Raw genomic sequence first — 18,324 nt, 5'->3', positions numbered from 1 at the left:
AACTCCAGGATGGATATCGTCTGGACTTATTTACTGTTATCTAACTGTAATTTTTTGAGTTCAGATAAAACCTTTTCTGCAGTCAATATGTTTGTGTCTTAAGTGCAGCTGTGTATATATTTCCCCTCTAGTCTAAGTAACCCATATGGATCTTCAATAGAAAATACACAGAAAAAATAGTTATTTAGGTAGTCTGCAATTTATTTATCCCCTTCAATATATTCACCCACTTCAGTTTTTAGCTTAACTATGCCTCCCATTGTTTTTTTTTTTTTCATTCCTTAATGTATCTAAAGAAGATGAATAATGATAGATTGTGCCTTGAGATGTAACACTATAAGGCATATTTATCAATGCAATTGTGATAGTTTTCTGGATCAGTTCAATCAAAAAGAATGGCGTTCAGGCTGAATTGTGTACTGTCATACTCAAAGGGTGTATGGCTTTGAGTCGTATAGCTTAGGGCCGCCATCAGAAATTTCTGGGACCTATACAATCATGGTCCTGCCCCCCCCCCCATTACATGTGAATGGGGCTGTGGCAAAGGAAAGTGGAGAGAGAGGGGCAGGGGTGAGATGCAAACTGGTAGTGGCTCTGTGGAGGTGCAGGGTGGGGACAGTGGGTGGGCATGGGGTCTGTCAAGGGACAAGGGGGGAAAGACTAGGTGGCAGGGCTCTGGGGTGGAGGGTGGAGAGGGCTAAGAGAGCAGAAAGTGTCAGTTAGGGAATGGCGTCTGGGGGCTAAGCTACCTGACAGGGGTTCAGTAGAAGGGTGGAGGAGACAGGTGGGCAGGGCCTCCATGGAAGGCCAAGGGGAAGACAGTAAGTGTAAAGGGGGGGGGGGCAACATAAATAAAATCATTGCACTGAAGCTGCTGCTATTACACAGCAGAGTCACTCACCAAGTTGCAGTGCAGGCTGCTGCTTCTGGCTCTAAGGTCTTGCACCGCCATGGCATGCCTGGACGAAGCTTCTGCTTCCTCCTCACATGTCGCACTCATGTCACTTGCGTAGAGACCAGGCCAAACCCTGGATCAGACACCTAAATGAATTCACATCCCCAATAAGCATCCCAAATTAATTCAGAACCCCGACAAGACCCTTAATTAGTTCAGACCCCCAACAGACCCCCTAAATGAATTCAGATCCAAGAACAGACCCATAAATTAATTTAGGGGGACATTTCTTTAATATTATTTGTTACTATTATTTTTTTGCTACGTTTTTTTCCGTTTGAAGAGATAACTTTATTTACAACTTTTTATTTTATACTTACAATGTATTACCATACTCTTGTATTTAAATACATTATGCTGTGTCACAATGACATCACATTTTGTGCCCTAACAGCAGGCTTACAGAGCAAACAGCTTTTCTTGGACCACAGGGCTGACTGCAGAGGGCTCCCGCAGTCTACGATTACGTCACTGGGTTTTCCGTGACGTGATCGAAGAGGGGAGACACCTTTGATCAAAGGGTTAAACAGCTGGGGTCGGAGGTTTCTCAGCAGGTTGCTCTAAGTACAGGTGCTGTTAATAATAGCTCTTGCTTAGAGAATGAGCGATTCAGTAGCTCAGAAGCCTTTTCTACAGCGACGGCAAAAAATTACGCTGCAGACTCCGGACCTGCACCATTCACCGTCAAAATTCAGTGTACCTGTAGATTTTGCTGCGGGATCTGCAGGTAATCTGTGGCACTTTGTTATGGATTTTACCCATTCAATTGAATGGGGAAGAATAAATCCACAACAAATCCATGCACTTTTCACAGCAAAAATGATAATGATGCAGATTTAAGAGTCTGCACCGTAGATCAATTTCTGTGCTGAAAATCTCCACGGCTTGTGGATCAGATTTGTTCAAATGTCATCCACTTTGCTACTACTGTATTATGCTGTGGATTTTCCTGCCGCAAATCTGTGCGGAAAATCTGCAGTATTTCTGCTACAAGTGAGCGTAATCTAAACATTAGAGTAAAAACAGCTCAGCCATGAAGCGGTAGACAATGCAAACTCACAAAGCGGGGGAGAGTAAAAAACACCTATCCTCTGTTGCATCATTCACTACAGAGATCCACACTTTCTCTGGAAGTGACATCAGCACCAGATATGTGCGCCCGGAGCTGCATGAAATTGGTTTCCAATTGTCACTGCACACAAGCCTAAGATCACTATGCACAATGCCTGGCGTCAGCTGGACTGGTGTAAAGGAACAGTGATGGTGGACTTTGGAGCAGCGTGTTCTCTGGAGTGATAAATCACGTCCCACTATCGGTCAGTCTGATGGAGGAATCTGGTTTTGGCGGATGCCAGGAGAACGTTACCTCCCGAAATACATAGTGCCTACTATAACATTTGGTGGAGGAGGGGTAATGGTCTGGGGCTGTTTTTTAGGGTTTGGATCCTTATTTCCAGTGAAGAGTAATGTTAATGCTACAACATACAAAGAGATTTTACACAATTACCACTTAAAACTTTGTAGTAGTAGTTTGGGGGTTGGCTTTTTCCTGTTGCAGTATGACTGTGCCCCTGTGCACACAACAAGCTCCATAAAGACATGGGGCGAGGAGTTTGGCGTGGAGGAACTGGAGTGGCTGATGATAGCCCTGACCCCATCTAACATCATGGGATGAAATAAAACGCCAATTGCAAGCCAGACCCTCCCCTCCATCATCAGTGTCTGACATCACAAATTATCTTATGGCTGAATGGGCACAAATTCCCATAGACACACTCCAAAATCATGTGGAAAGCCTTCAGAGAAAAGTGGAAGATGATAAAGCTGCAAAAGGGGCCTGACTTCATATTAACAACCTTGATTTTGGAATGAGATGTCCAACAAGCTTATGTGATGGTCAGGTGTCCAAAAACTTTTGGCCATATAGTATATTTTTACAAAGCTATGAATATCAAAAAGAGTGCAAAGAATTATCATAACAGATAACAACTGATCCAAACTGATTATAAACAAAGAGAAAGTGAACACCAAATTGAACAGAACTCATCTAAGGAATCTTTTCACGCTGGCATCATGGTACTGTTTGTGTTGCCCATGATAGGCCAAATAGCATATCATGATGTGCTATCCTGTAAAATTAAAAAGGAACCCTGGTGGATCCCTGCAGAGCAAATCATAAAGACTCAGTCATATCCAACCTGCAGTCAAATCCATCCTGGCTTCTGTAAAAGTGGGATCGATGACGCCAGTCTGAGGTCTTTTTTTTCTTTAGGCTTTTTGGTAAAGTTATTTCTCAAAATAAATATAGAGAAACATATTCTCATTGGAATTTTCTCCCGCTTGTGATGTACTTATGTTGTGCTGGAACAAGTAAAATAAACATAATGTACGCTCTTGGGAAAAACACATTTAAAAAGAATAGAGTAAAAATATGTTGTGAGAGCAGCCGCATGGTCTACTTACATCACTTTTTACAAGTTTCTACAATCCGTCGCCCATTGACCACAATGACAGAATCAAAAACTTTTCATGTTGAAACTGGAGCAAATTAAAGGACTTTAGTCTACTTTGGACCCATAGAAATGAATCCATCATGGGTCTGGCCCCTTTTTACATTATGTTCTATGTCTACGCTTTTTGGAAATGTTTTTGCCAAAAAAAGTATGCCAAAAAAGTGGGACACCATAGCCCCTTAATAGCATGTCACCAGCAAGAGAATATTCCCAGAGCAACACATTTCTTTTTCCATAAAAAAGGTTCCAAAAAGTCTATTTGCCCCCTATAGGACCCCCTACGCCATCTTACCCTTCATCTCTGCCCAAATTATCAGTGAATTGCTATTTTTATCTTTTGTACTTCTTTACGTAGCAAATTACACATGTAAATAATGGTTTCTATAACTGGACTAGTTCACTTTATGCAGTTTATATGTTTCAGAAAAAATCAAGTAATGATCTATAAGTCACATTGTTGATTTCAGGAAGTTTTCTCCAACAAATGAATGGTTTAGTAGGTTAATGATACGACGTCTGTGCCGATGACTTCAGAGATTGTGAGAAAATAATTGTCTGAACTGCAACATTTACAGTTTTTCTAATGCTTTAAAAGATGAAGAACAACGAGAAGCCAATTACTGTGCAATATGTTAGATAAGAAAATTATACCTCTCCCAGGGTACTAATGACTGTCTTCCTTGCATACATTTTGCTGCCATGAAATAATACCGTGCTAACAATTCAACAAGTTTTCTACTGCAACCGAGGTCATAATCAAACAACATGTATTACATTCGGGACTATGCTTAAGTTCCGTGAAGTAGAGGGTCACCGTTACATAGTTACATATAGTTACATAGTTAGTACGGCTGAAAAAAGACACATGTCCATCAAGTTCAACCAAGGGATGGGAAAAGGGAGGGAAAAATTTCTACACATAGGAGTTAATACTTTTTTGTTCTAGGAAATTATCTAACCCTTTTTTAAAGCCATCTACTGTCCCTGCTGTGACGGCTCCTGCGGTAGACTATTCCATAGATTCACAGTTCTCCCAGTAAAGAAGGCTTGTCGCCTCTGCAGCTTGAACCTTTTTTTCTCCAGACGGAGGGAGTGCCCCCTTGTTTTTTGAGGGGGTTTTACAACGAACAGGATTTCACCATATTTTTTGTATGTGCCATTAATATATTTATATAAGTTAATCATGTCCCCCCTTAGTCATCTTTTTTCAAGGCTAAATAGGTTTAATTCTTTTAATCTTTCCTCATAACTTAAATTCTCCATGCCCCTTATTAGCTTCGTTGCTCTTCTTTGTATTTTTTCCAACTCCACGGCATTCTTTCTATGAACTGGAGCCCAGAACTGAACTGCATATTCTAGATGAGGCCTCACTAATGCTTTGTAAAGTGGCAATATTACATCCCTGTCCCGTGAGTCCATGCCTCTTTTAATACACGACAATATCCTGCTGGCCTTTGAAGCAGCTGATTGACACTGCATGCTGTTATTTAGTTTATGATTTACAAGTACACCCAGATCCTTCTCAACAAGTGAATCTGCCAGAGTAGCTCCCCCTAGGACATATGATGCATGCAGGTTGTTGGTACCCAGATGCATAACTTTACATTTATCTACATTAAACTTCATCTGCCAAGTGGACGCCCAAACACTTAGTTTGTTTAAATCTGCCTGTAATTCATGAACATCTTCCATAGACTGAACTATATTACATAGCTTGGTGTCATCTGCAAAAATAGAAATAGTGCTATTAATCCCATCTTCTATATCATTAATAAATAAGTTGAATAATAGTGGTCCCAGCACTGAACCCTGGGGTACACCACTTATAACCGGTGACCATTCAGAGTAGGAATCATTGACCACAACTCTCTGGATACGGTCCTTGAGCCAATTCTCAATCCAATTACAAACTATATTTTCTAAACCTATAGTCCTTAATTTACCCATTAGGCGTCTATGGGGGACAGTGTCAAATGCCTTTGCAAAGTCCAAAAACACTAAATCCACAGCAGCCCCTCTGTCTAGGCTTCTGCTTACCTCTTCATAAAAACAGATTAGGTTAGTTTGACAACTTCTGTCCTTAGTAAAACCGTGCTGGCTGTCACTTATAATGCAATTTATTGTCACATAATCCTGTATATAGTCCCTCAATAGCCCCTCAAACATTTTCCCCACGATAGATGTTAAGCTTACTGGTCTATAATTACCCGGGGAAGACCTAGAGCCCTTTTTGAAAATCGGCACCACATTTGCGCTGCGCCAGTCCCTTGGCACTATACCAGTCACTAGAGATTCTCTGAATATTATGAAAAGGGGGACAGAAATAACTGAACTAAGCTCTTTAAGAATTCTAGGGTGTAACCCATCTGGTCCCGGGGCCTTGTGCACATTTATTTAATTTAATTTAGCTTGGACCATATCTACATTCATCCAATTCAATATATCAACTGATATATTAACAGCACTGGCACCGGCTACATCAGCTGCTCCTTCTGTTGTATATACAGAGCTAAAGAACCCATTTAGTAACTCTGCCTTCTCTTGATCCCCTGTGACCAACTCCACATCACCATTATCTAGGGGTCCTACATGTTCAGACCTTGGCTTTTTAGCATTTATATACTTGAACAATTTTTTGGGATTTGTTTTACTATCCTTGGCCACCTGCCTTTCATTTTGTATTTTTGCTAATTTTATTACCTTTTTACAGATTTTATTAAGATCTTTATATTTTACAAAGGCTGCAGATGTACCCTCAGATTTGTATTTTTTAAATGCCCTTTTTTTGTCATGTATTGCCCCTTTCACAGAAGGTGTAAGCCATGTGGGGTTTAATTTGAGTCGTTTATACTTGTTACCTATAGGAATAAATTTTGCACTATAATAACTCAAAGTAGATTTGAAAATCTCCCATTTATCATTTGTCCCATTATTTGACATTAGTTCTTCCCAGTCCATATTCTGAATTGCAGCCCTCATCCTGGGGAATTTGGCTTTCTTAAAATTAAATGTTTTTGCCCTCCCAGCCTGCGTTTGTTTTTTACAGTATAGGTAAAATGTAACTATATTATGATCACTGTTACCGAGGTTTTCAAAAACATTGACATTCCCAATACAATAACAAGCTAACAACCCTAATGTAATTTATAGGGGTTAGGTTGGGTTGTGCCTGGAATTTCTATCTTTACCAAGTGCAGCAACTCAGGGAGAGTATATTTGACCCAGTGGGAAGGCTGGCCGGAAGGACATTTGGAGTAGTAGTCCTCTATCACGGTCTGGTCACAGTGTTCACGTTGTCAAGTTAGATGATGGTGGAGGTTGTTCACCTGGGGCCCGCTCTGTGTAAATGTCTCCTAACTGGTGGAAGGTGGGGTGCCCTTGATGGTGTAGTGCATATGATAGGCAGGAGACTCTAGTAAAGTTGAACAAATAACTCAACGTTTCTTTACTCGTCAGCAAATTTCAGAAAACTTCCAAGATGGAGGCACATCGTTTTTATAAAACTGTTTTCCAACAATGGGCTGGCTGAGCTTGAGCAAGGTTTCTCTAATCTTAACTTTTCTCTTGATTGTAGAAATCTGTTTCTCTGATGCAATTTCTCAAATAGTGATTCGTCTAGTATGCAGTTCCCAACTGTGGAGTACACAAATACCTAATTTTTTTGGCGATTCGTAACTGCGAGGCACAGATCATTCACACAAAAGCTGCCAAATGCTGCTGAGACAGGCCGGAAGGCTTTGACCCAGTTGAGCCGTTTCTAGCCTCCAGTGCTAGCCAAGGGGCAACATAGCGTGGAGGTGTCACTTGTCCCCTGATTTAATCTTAAAAGATTACATTCAGACATAGCGTGGAATTTCTGTGCTAGTACTGACATCACGTTTGGAACAGTTCTACTATAAAAACTGAATGCAAAATATGCGCCATGCGTGGGTACAGACTGCAGTATGATTATTTTCAATGCTGACATTTCTGAAATATTTCCTCAACTGTCATATATTGAGTGGGGAGGCAAAAAGTGACAACCAATAACCCATATTCATTGTTACTTCCATTCCCCAGCATAAAAGTGAATGAGGAAGGGAAGTGTACTCCAGTTTACCAGATTTAAAGGAGTTGTTCGCTGCCTGTCTAGCAGCTGAAACTCCTGTCAAACAGCTGCACATTTGCCTTACAGTGGCCACTACAGGGCAAATGTAGTACTACATGTTACCCATTGAAATAAATGGGTGACAATGTAATACATGGATGTGACTAGTCCTCTTACTTATAGAACTTATAGAGAGTAGTCCTGAGCAGATAAACCCCCTCTGTAATGTGAATATGTCCTAACAAGACACAGGGTTGTTTTGATGGAATAACCCCTCTAAAGAGTAACTGTACTTTTAAAAAGCTTTTCATATGTCATAGAGACATATCAGAGATTTTAATCAGTGGTGTCCGGGTTCTGTGCAAGCCGTGTTCAGCCTGCCAAGAAGCGCTGATCCCAGACGACGATGCAGGACTGTTTTGCACCTTCATTTCAGAGATGGTGGGGGTCTCAACACCCGGACCTCGACCGATAACTCATGATATGACATATAAAATGTTTTTTGAAGGTATAGTTAATCTTTAAATATATTAATAGCACTTCAGGGTAATTTAAAAAAAAAAAAAAATGACCCCTAACCCTGAGCTTCCTTTTACTAGTTTTAAAAAAAACTCCTTAGTGTCTTCACTTTCAGAGTCTCTTGTCTGAAGAAATCAGTATTCATATGTTGAGGAATACTAAATAAATTATATTATGGATAATAATGATCTATGCTGTGTCCTTTGGCAAATTTCTTTTTTCATTTTCTATCTCCTCAGTAGGAAATTTCAGCTGCCATATACTTCACTGTTATGACATACAACCAGCAGCTTCAGGGCACGACTGACCATGGATAATATATGCTCTTTATTTCCATGACTCTGTGAAGTCATTGTATTAGTCCATTGCCGGATGTCTGAGCTAATTTCTTCCTAAACTGATACTAAACTGCAAGCTGTTCCCTATAACTTGGACTGTGGTTTTTAAACCAATCCAGTAGTATATCTGAATATTGTCTGATAGGTGTAAATGGCTTTGTTTGCCATAACCCCTTCTCCCAGTGCCAGCACCAAGAGCAGGGATGTGTTTAAATATATTAGCCGATGTGCTGGCTGTCAATTATTGATACATACCACCCCCGCTTACAGTAGGAGGAGCAGATCCAAAGCCCAAATTAATGTTCTAATATTCAACATAAGTTCTATATCTTGTGCATCAAGTAACGCCTTAAAGGGGTTGGATGGGATTTAGCTTTTTTATTTAGCCCCCCTATTCTTGAAAAATAAGAAGACTTTGCAATAGGATGTTTGTTAAAAAATTCTGCAATATTATAGGGCCACAATATTGGACGAACTTTGTTCCCTATGGATAAATTATTCTTCCAACTTTTGGGTGAATATTGAACATTCTTTAAAACTGTTTTTTATCCTAAATGATGTACCTGCAATTTCTCAAGTATAGACGATCATTCCCAATAAGAACAATCTCAGTGATTTTCACCTGTGTAGTCTTCCGATTGGTGTTTTAGAAACAGCAATTTTTGGCCTATTGCTTGCGAAGTAGAGAGGTCTGGGTCCTAATTCCATTAGTCAATATTGGGAAAACCACATTTTATCTCCTTTTCTCAGCTAATTAAAAAACGTAAAGCGTACCTCCAATTATAAAACAACTTTTCATCAATTAATAGTACAGGTAAATATAAGAAACTTTGTAATATATGTTATGAAAGAAATATGCTTCTTACTCTATTGATCAGGCTGCTGTGCTTATTTCCGTTTTTAACATAGAAGTTTATGGAGAGGAGAGGGGGCGAGGAGGAAGCTTCTGAAAGATAGACACACAAAATGTAGTTTCTTAGCTCTGCTGTACCTAGCAACTGTTGATGCTGCTGTGTCTACTAAGATAATGCACTGTTCATAATGAGGTTATAAATCAATTAGCAGCCTTCTCCCCCCTCCCCTCTCCATAAACTTCTGTGTGTGAGGTTGGGGATGAATGGCAGATTCTTGGAGATAAGAGGCTGAGTGAAGAGAAGAAGGAGGAAAGAAGCCTGTAGAAGGAAGCATGATTCTTTAATAAAATATATTACAAAGTATTTTATATTTACCTGAACTATTAATTGATGAAAAGTTGTTTTTATAACTGGAGGTACGCTTTAAGATACCAAAGCAAGACTTTTATACATTTCTACAATTCAGACATCTATTACATAATGTTGACCCTCCATCTTCTCCGCCATGCTCAACCCTCCTAACCACATGGTTGACATCTACTCAGGTAGCTCATAAAGAAATCTCTAAATGCAATCAAATTCTGAAATCCTATTCCTTTGACCCTCTAGAAACAATGTAATTATTCTTGAAGAGAGACCTAGATGTCTCTATCACAGAAGTACAATAATTCTATGCTTTTACAGAAGTCTCTAGATCTTGTAATTGTACTAACCCTTTAAAAAATGCTCAAAAGATCCTATAAAACTGGTTCAAAATTACATAACATTACGTTACATAATTACATGATCTTTCCATTCCTATCCAATTTATGCTGGAGGTACAACTCGCACCTATCTCCATATGTGGTGGGATTGCTCTTCCATTTATGATCTCTGAAAGCAGGTTTTTAATCTTGTTTCCCAAATTTGGAATTTTCCAGTCTGCCCTAAACCAACTCTGTCCCTCCTATATATCCCCCTTCAGCAATTTCCCAATTTCCAATTACTCTCAGAACTGTTATAGTCCATATATTTATTGCAACCTTATTGAAGATTGCACACCATTGGAAAGATAATTTCACTCCACGATAAAGGATCCACAATATAATAAGGAGAGTTAATGATAACTGTTGGTATGAATGTATGTGCGCCTCTGCTTGTGGTAAAAAAAGAAAAATCCTCATTTTGATAGAGACTATGGCTTGATGGTACCTATTAACATGTACCACAATCTATCACACGTTGATGTTTTTTTTTTTTCCTTTTCTACCCATTTACATCAATTAGCAGACAATTTAGGTTATTTAAATGCATTTTGTATTTCATTTATTGCTATGTAGAAATGTTCTATGTAAAACTTTTCAATAAAAACTCATGTTGAAAAAACACAAAAAAATCCCTCCATCTGGTGCCCACAATACTGAGGGTCACTGCATGTAAACATTGCAGCTCAAGTCTATACATGACCCCCCTCCATCATACAGGACACCTGTACATTGCATAAAGAGGCTTTTCCCTCTGCAGTCATGTCACGTATGTGACATGGCTTCAGCGAAGAAAACCTCAGTTGCAGTAAAAAGCCTCTCTGTGTAATGTATGGTTGTCCATACTATGGATGAGGTGCATGTATGGACTTGAGTGCCACTGCATTGTTTACATGGCGTGGCTCACTTCAGTTGGTGCTATTGCACTCTATTGCGAAGCCTTCTTATTCTTCAAGGATAAAAGGACTAATTAAGAAAAAATAAATTGCAGTTAACACTTTTAATGCATATGTACACTACATAAACCAATAGTATTTTTTTTATTGCTCCAATGCACCTGAAATGAAAAATTAAGCAAATAGTTTTCAATAAAAGTCTCCTACCGTTTGGTGTATAAGGCTTCTATACTGACCTATGTGTCTCCATGGTTACAGACTACAAACAAACCCCGTGTAGTCTGATCCTGCAGTTATGTGCTTTGCTTCCCGTCATGTCCTCTTTTTCTGTCTCAAGAAGAGGGAGTAAACATCTGGAAAAGGATTTAAGCGTAAACAGTTTCTTTGTATGCCAAATTCCACATAAATGTAGCCAAAAGGGAAGTCTTTCGGGATACATTTAGCCCATACACAACTGTGGGATAATTTAGGAATACTTTATATGGACAATGTACTTTGTATAGCCTGTCAAGTGGAGTGGGGGAAGGGAAGGGTATGTTCACACGCTTAGCAAAAAAACGTCTGAAAATAAGCTCCTGATTTTCAGCCGTTTTTTTAAGCAACTTGCTTTCTTCTCATTGTTTTTTATGGCCGTGTGTGGCCTGAAAAACGAGCGAAAATAAGCCGTGTGAACATACCCTTAAATGCATATGTTTTTTACTTATTTTATCACTTATTAAGCGCAATCAGCGATTGTTTGTGAAACTATTGGGTCTGGACAAATGTTGGGACAAGTGAGCTGAAATCTGGATATCTGATTGGAATTGCTCTTAGAAGTCTTACTTTTTTCTGAGATGTTCAGAATACAGATGGAGTGGTGAAATTATAACATCTCTAGGGGAAAAGGTCTTATGTGAAAGTACAGGAAAGCAGTGCTGGTGCCTCTTAATGGCTTTTACCCTGCTGCTAGCATCTGCCACTATGGTAACATTATAAAGTAATTCTGTACAAATTAAGCATTGATATCTTCATAGGTAGCGTTATATAAGGAATCTTTTAGTAAGATGGTTTAGTAAAGCTCTAGATTTATGAATATTATTTTAAGGTATAAAATTGAACATTAAACCAAAAATATATGCCACAAAAAATATAAGCTAGGAATTTAGGCTCGCGGTCAAATATATCACTTATAAAGAAAATCTCAAAGCATTTTCCCATATAAAAAGCATACTGTTATATTTCAATTAAAAAATATATAAACACTATCAAATGATGGAGCAAACCGGAAAACGAACCGGCATCAGTAGATCATATTAACATGTAACTAACACAAGGATTAAGTTAACATATAGATTAAGTTGACATAGGTAAAGAGCGATGCATGTATAACTCCTAAAAAATGAACAATATCCTAATTAGACCCAGTACCTGGCCAACAGTAACCTTATCCGAAAATGTGTCTCTACGAGCACACTAATATGGTAACAGTCTGCCAAACTGGCAACATGACATGATAATGGTACTCTGTCGATCCATTACCTATAAATGCTGTCTGCTGCGTTACAGACAGGCTTAGAGGGAGCCGTTCCCATTACTGCCAACTCCCTCACCAGAGTGGCTTAGAGGAACCATTGTTGGAAAGTCGACAGCCTTTGACAGCACTTGGATTAGTATTGATTACGGTGATTGCCACATTACGGTATTGATTACGGTTTCTAAGGGCAGATCAGAGATTTCTCCGATCACGGTGATTGCCACATAAGTCTGATTGTCAATCACAGTCACTTTGCTACAAGTGATTGCACCTCATGCGATAGCGATGACACACACAAATGTCCAGATGCCTAAAGCCATCCCAATGATGTGCACAGGGCCGGCCTTAAGGATGTGCGACCTGTGCCTTTGCACAGGGCACATCACTTCAGCAGGTGGAAGGGGGCGCTGTGCTGGCTCCCTTCCCCTGCTTGTCTCAGAAGCGCCCGGGCCTGGCGACTCAGCAGTCACCTTTCTACCCGGGCGCTTCTTCACCCAGTGCCGTCTCTACCACAGTAGCAGCCATAGTGGCTGCTAGAGGTGACACATGGCATGAGGGCGGTGGCGCCTCTAGCTACAGCGGTAGCGATGGCACTATAGCAGAGTAGGGAGGTATCTCCCTGCTCTGCTATCTACTAGCGCCACTGTATCTCCCTGAAGGACGGGGATTCCGCTGCTGGAGTGCTCCTTGATGTCTCTGTCCATATATGAACAGTGACATCAGGGGAAACTCCTGAAGCGGAATCCCCGTCCACATCGTTGAGGATGCAGTGACCGGGGATTTCACTCCAGCAGAAGCCAATGACGTCACTGTCCATAAATGGACACAGACAACAGGAGCTTCTCCTGGAGTGGAATCCCCCATCACAGTTTCGGCAATGCTGTGGATGGGGAATCCGCTTCAGGAGTTTCCCCTGATGTCACTGTCCATATATGGACAGAGACATCAAGGAGCACTCCAGTTGCGGAATCCCCAGCCACACGGGGATTCCTCTCCTTCAGGGAGCTACTGTGGCGCTATCTACAGGAAGGGGGGTTGCTATCTACAAGGGGGCTGTGTGGCACTACCTACAAGGGGGCTGTAGGCTGTGTGGCACTACCTACAAGGGGGCTGTGGGCTGTGGGGCACTACCAAGAAGGGGGCTGTGGGCTGTGTTGCACTCCCTACCAGGGGGCTGTGTGTCACTCCCTAACAGGGGGCTGTGTGTCACTCCCTACTAGGGGGCTGTGTGGCACACCCTACCAGGGGGCTGTGTGGCGCTCCGTACCAGGTGGCTGTGTGGCGCTCCCTACCAGGCGGCTGTGTGGCACTCCCTATCAGGGGTCTGTGTGGCACTCTCTACCAGGGGACTGTGTGGCACCCTCTACCAGGGGGCTATGTGGCACTCTACTGGGGGATATGTGGCGCTCTCTACATGGGCATTGTGTGGCGTTATCTACAAGGCGGCTGTGTAGCGCTACCTACAAGGGGCTGTGTGGCGCTACCTACAAGGGGCTGTGTGGAGCTACCTACAAGGGGCTTTGTGGTGCTACCAACAAGTGGGAATCTGTGAGTGGTGGGCTGATAGTCATTTTACTGTGAGTGGAGGGGCTGATGGTCATTTTACTGTGAGTAGGGGGCTGATGGTTATTTTACTGTGAGTGGCGGGCTGATGGTCATTTTACTGTGAGCGGGGGATTGATGGTCATTTTACTGTGAGTGGGGGGCTGACTGTCTTCAAGTAGTTTCCGCCTCTGACCTCCAATTGAAATTAATAGGAGGCAGAAAATACCTGCGGCACTTTTTTGGAGCTTTTTTGCCTGCGTCTTTTGCATTCGCTTCAACAGCTTAAGAAAAAAACAAAAAAGGTCAAACAACGCTGTCAGTTGCTGAAGGAATTTTGAGGCAAATTTTTTTTGCCTTACAGAAAACGTGTATGGACATACCCTACGACTATAGTGCTTTTTTTTTAGCCGTTTTCTGTCTTTCTCAAAACAATTTTTTGTAGGGATGCCCTGGGGAAATGTTATTTTTACAGTGCTGCCTCGAGTCCGAAAAGGTTGGGAAACTCTGTACTAGGCTACAGGATCCCGTCGTGGAGCAGCTCAGTTCGTTGTGGGAACGGGGCCTAGGTGAGTACAATTTTTGTTTTTGTTTGGGGGCACTGTCTGCAAGGTGGAGGTGTGGGACTGTATGGCACTGTCTACAAGGGGGAGGTGGGGGATTATAGTACTGTCAACAGGGAGACTGTATGGAAAAATCTACAGGGGGGCACTATACTGTGTGGGGGCCACGAAGCGGACATTATACTGTGTAGGGGTACTACAGGGAGCATAATACTGTGGGCACAATTAGAGGACAAAATATTGTGTCCTTGAAGGGGTTATAATATATTATATTATTAAATATTACTATACTGTATGGGGGCACTAAAGGAGCATTATAATTTTTTTATGGGGCATTTTTTTTTAATGATGGGGGTGGGGCGCCGAAAGAGCATTTTGCATGGGGCGCCATCTATCCTAAGGCCAGCCCTGGATGTACATGTATTTCATGATGGGTTAAGGGTTAAATGACTTGATAATCTTGTATTTTATCTGTGGCTTCTCATGAATGATCAATGTAACATTCATTCTGAGACGATGAGAGGAGGTAAGTTGGCAATTTTTTCTTTTATAGATTAACGCTTTACTAAATGATTCTATGAGGAAGCCTTGTTGTTTGCTGAAAATAACTTTTGATGACAATGAGCAATGACTGTAAAGCATATAACACCCTATGGAGTCTAGTAGTATAAAAGATCACTTTGTATTTTATTTGCCCTTTATAAAAATAAAATTAGATGTAATAGGATTTATTACTATGACAAAAAATGACCAAGCAGGATTGCACTAGGATTAAATTTTTTGTTTTGGGTAGTGGGGAGGTGTTTACTTTCCCAATAAACTTTTTCATGGCCAGGATCATCCATTTGAAGCTTCTGGGCCCCAATGCAAAATCTGTAACAGGGCCCCCACCTACCATGTGCCATTTATAATATGGGTGTCTTCTTATATGACAGAGGGATAATACTTCTCCCCTTCCCCTATAGCTATGCCCCTGCCTGGATCCTTTGTGAGCAGCATAATATTTCATTGTTTGAAATTCTTTATTTTAAAGGTGGATATATTTATTTATTTTTGTATCCCAATTTATGTTTGTACTTTTTCATTTGATTGGCAAAATTTTTTTGTAATTGCAAACAACCCCTTGAACTACAAGTTAATTTTCACCTTGATTAAAAGTTTATTAACATGGTTGTCTAGTTTACAAAACCCATATTCATACACCCTATTAGGGAACTCTGAGTTAATAGAGGGGGGTCCTCTTTTCAGGATCCTCATCTCTTGTACAAAGCGGAGAGTGGTTATAAAGGGCGTCTCTCACTCTAGAGGATCTGTCCTCTCCTGTGTTACACAGACAACACATTGATTTGATCGGGCAAGTTGTCATGCTAAATTTCCCCTGTGGTAGTGCTGCAGGGAAATTAAACACTTACGAGGGCCGGCCTGTTGTCCTGTGTGGTACCTTCTGTTTGCTTTCCAGTAGCTGTTTTGTCATACAGTGTACAAAGAAACATATCAAACAATGCCTAAGTACCATAAGGTGCCATACCATGTGTACAGTAGACCAAACAATCTATACGCTTTCCTAAATAACAATGTTATTCAATGCCACCACCACCACCATATACTGCGAAAACAATAAACTGTACGGTTCCCAAATAGTAGTGCCAGACCGTAAATACCACCAGAGTGCTCAAATAATACCACCATACAGTCACCAAATAACAGCTCCATATGTAATTTATTAACAATGCTATACACTTAATAATACGATTTCTGATGGTCACAAATACCCCAGAGGCGCCCCCTTTAGCAGGGGTGACTGATGCACCCCCTGCAAGCGAGGTCGCAAACTCCTAAAGATGGCAATGACACTTACTGCTAAATTTCCCTACAGATTACAGCTGATCACTGGGATCCCAGAAGGGGAAAACTTTGTGGTAAGCTTATTGTCAAGGGACCTTTAAACAAGTAAGAATTGTCCAAAATAAAGAAGCCCTTTAAATGCTTTAAATCTTACAGCTATTAGGTTGGTTCCGAATTTTTGACTCAGCGTGTATATTTCACATTTTCTACTAAGGCAATTTAGGGCAAAGGGTTAGGTAGCGTATAGATGTATATTTCTCCTTAATGTATTCTCATAGTGAATCAATGCGTAATTTAGGTTACGTCTTGAAGCCATTTCATCAGTAATTTGTTAGAAACATTTGATAAGAGCACGAAAACACATAATTACTTCATTTTGCAGTATAAGTTCACGACAATCTTTGGCGCGGCAGCTAATGAGATGGGGAGGAATGATTAACTCCATTGTATAAGTAATCAACAATAACGTGAAAGAACAGAATCTAATGTTCACCGGTACGACTTCTTACTTTATTCTGTGGAAGACATCGGATAATTACAAAAATAGGGACTCAATCTTTTCACCGCCTTGTCCATAATCTACAAAAATAAAAGCACTTTGTTGCAAGCTGTGATTTCCCTTAAACAATATTAGTAAAGAAATTACAATGCTGCAATAGTCTCTCCATTTTATTTACTCATCTCTTAGAACAAAAATGTTGCTTTTTAGTTTTTTTCAGTAAAACCTTAGATTTAACCACCTTTTTTAAAAAAAATAAAAAAATTTTAATCTTGCCAAAGTTCTTACCACATCAGATGCAGATATTGTTTTTTTTTACAGCAGGCACCTGGACATAAGGCAACTAAGTAAGAAAATGGCTAATTGACTTCTACAGAAGAGGGTAGTGGGCATGCTCTATGTCATGATCAGTAGTTGCTGTGCAAGGAGGGGGAGGAGGGAGGTGGAGCTGAGTTGTATGAGTTATCTTTTCTCAATGGTGTGATCCTGTTTTATCTGCCTCCAGCTTTTACCTTTCATTGTAATCCTACCCTCTGATAATAATGAGATAACGGATGACTCTGCTCCCATTGTACACAGCACAAGTGAGAATTTCCTTTAACGTCAATCCTCAAGGTGGTAACTGGAAGTTGGACGAAGTTCAAAGTACCATAGTCAGACAGGCCACTAGGGCACATGGAATACTATATTCTGCCACCAAAAGGAGGCATAATATCTATTTAGGAGATGCAGTGTACACCAAAGGGGTGTGCAGGTTCTGGAGGGCAGGGCAGAATGAGGGTCAATAGCCAAGGGGCATCTGCCATCTATGGAGTTTAGTTCCATGAAACACTTTCTACATCTCAGCCACAGGATATACGTGTTCGGAGCACTTTCTTTATGTTCGGAGCTCTAGTGCCCCATCTGCTTGCACTACTAACTAGAAAAAATTCAGTGGCCAAGTGTCCATATTTATTGCCATAGGGAGAGAGGAATAAGTGATTGACAGATACTTCCACTAGACTTACCTCAGGGTGAGGCATGTTAAACTACCCCACACCCATTCCTTTAGCCTAACAACAAATATCGGGGGACAGTTGGGCTGCCCCCCAAAACATTATATTTGTGTGGATCTTGCCATCCTTGGTAGGATCTGCTGACTATTATTAAAAGTGTATGACCAGTGTAAAGACCAGTAGGTTTGTAAACCCATTGGGCTACTCTGCCGAATTGGTCTAGGGCCACCTCTAAGGGCGTTGTCTAAGCAGCCTCCCCGGTCTTCACCCTTTAACCCCTATACCGGAATCTGGTCTTTGCTGCGGGGAGACTGCCAGGTCGCTACCTCTTGAGGTGGTCTTGGCGGAGTATTTTCTGGCCAAACAGGTGCTAGGTGGACACAGGCATATGGTACCTTGGTGGTAGCAGGATACAGGCTGCTCCCAGAAACTATAAGCAGACACAACGTACAGGATACCGAC

The sequence above is a fragment of the Rhinoderma darwinii genome, chromosome 1 (assembly GCF_050947455.1).
Source record: "Rhinoderma darwinii isolate aRhiDar2 chromosome 1, aRhiDar2.hap1, whole genome shotgun sequence".
Classification (NCBI taxonomy): domain Eukaryota; kingdom Metazoa; phylum Chordata; class Amphibia; order Anura; family Rhinodermatidae; genus Rhinoderma; species Rhinoderma darwinii.
Note: the sequence above shows the minus strand (reverse complement) of the source record.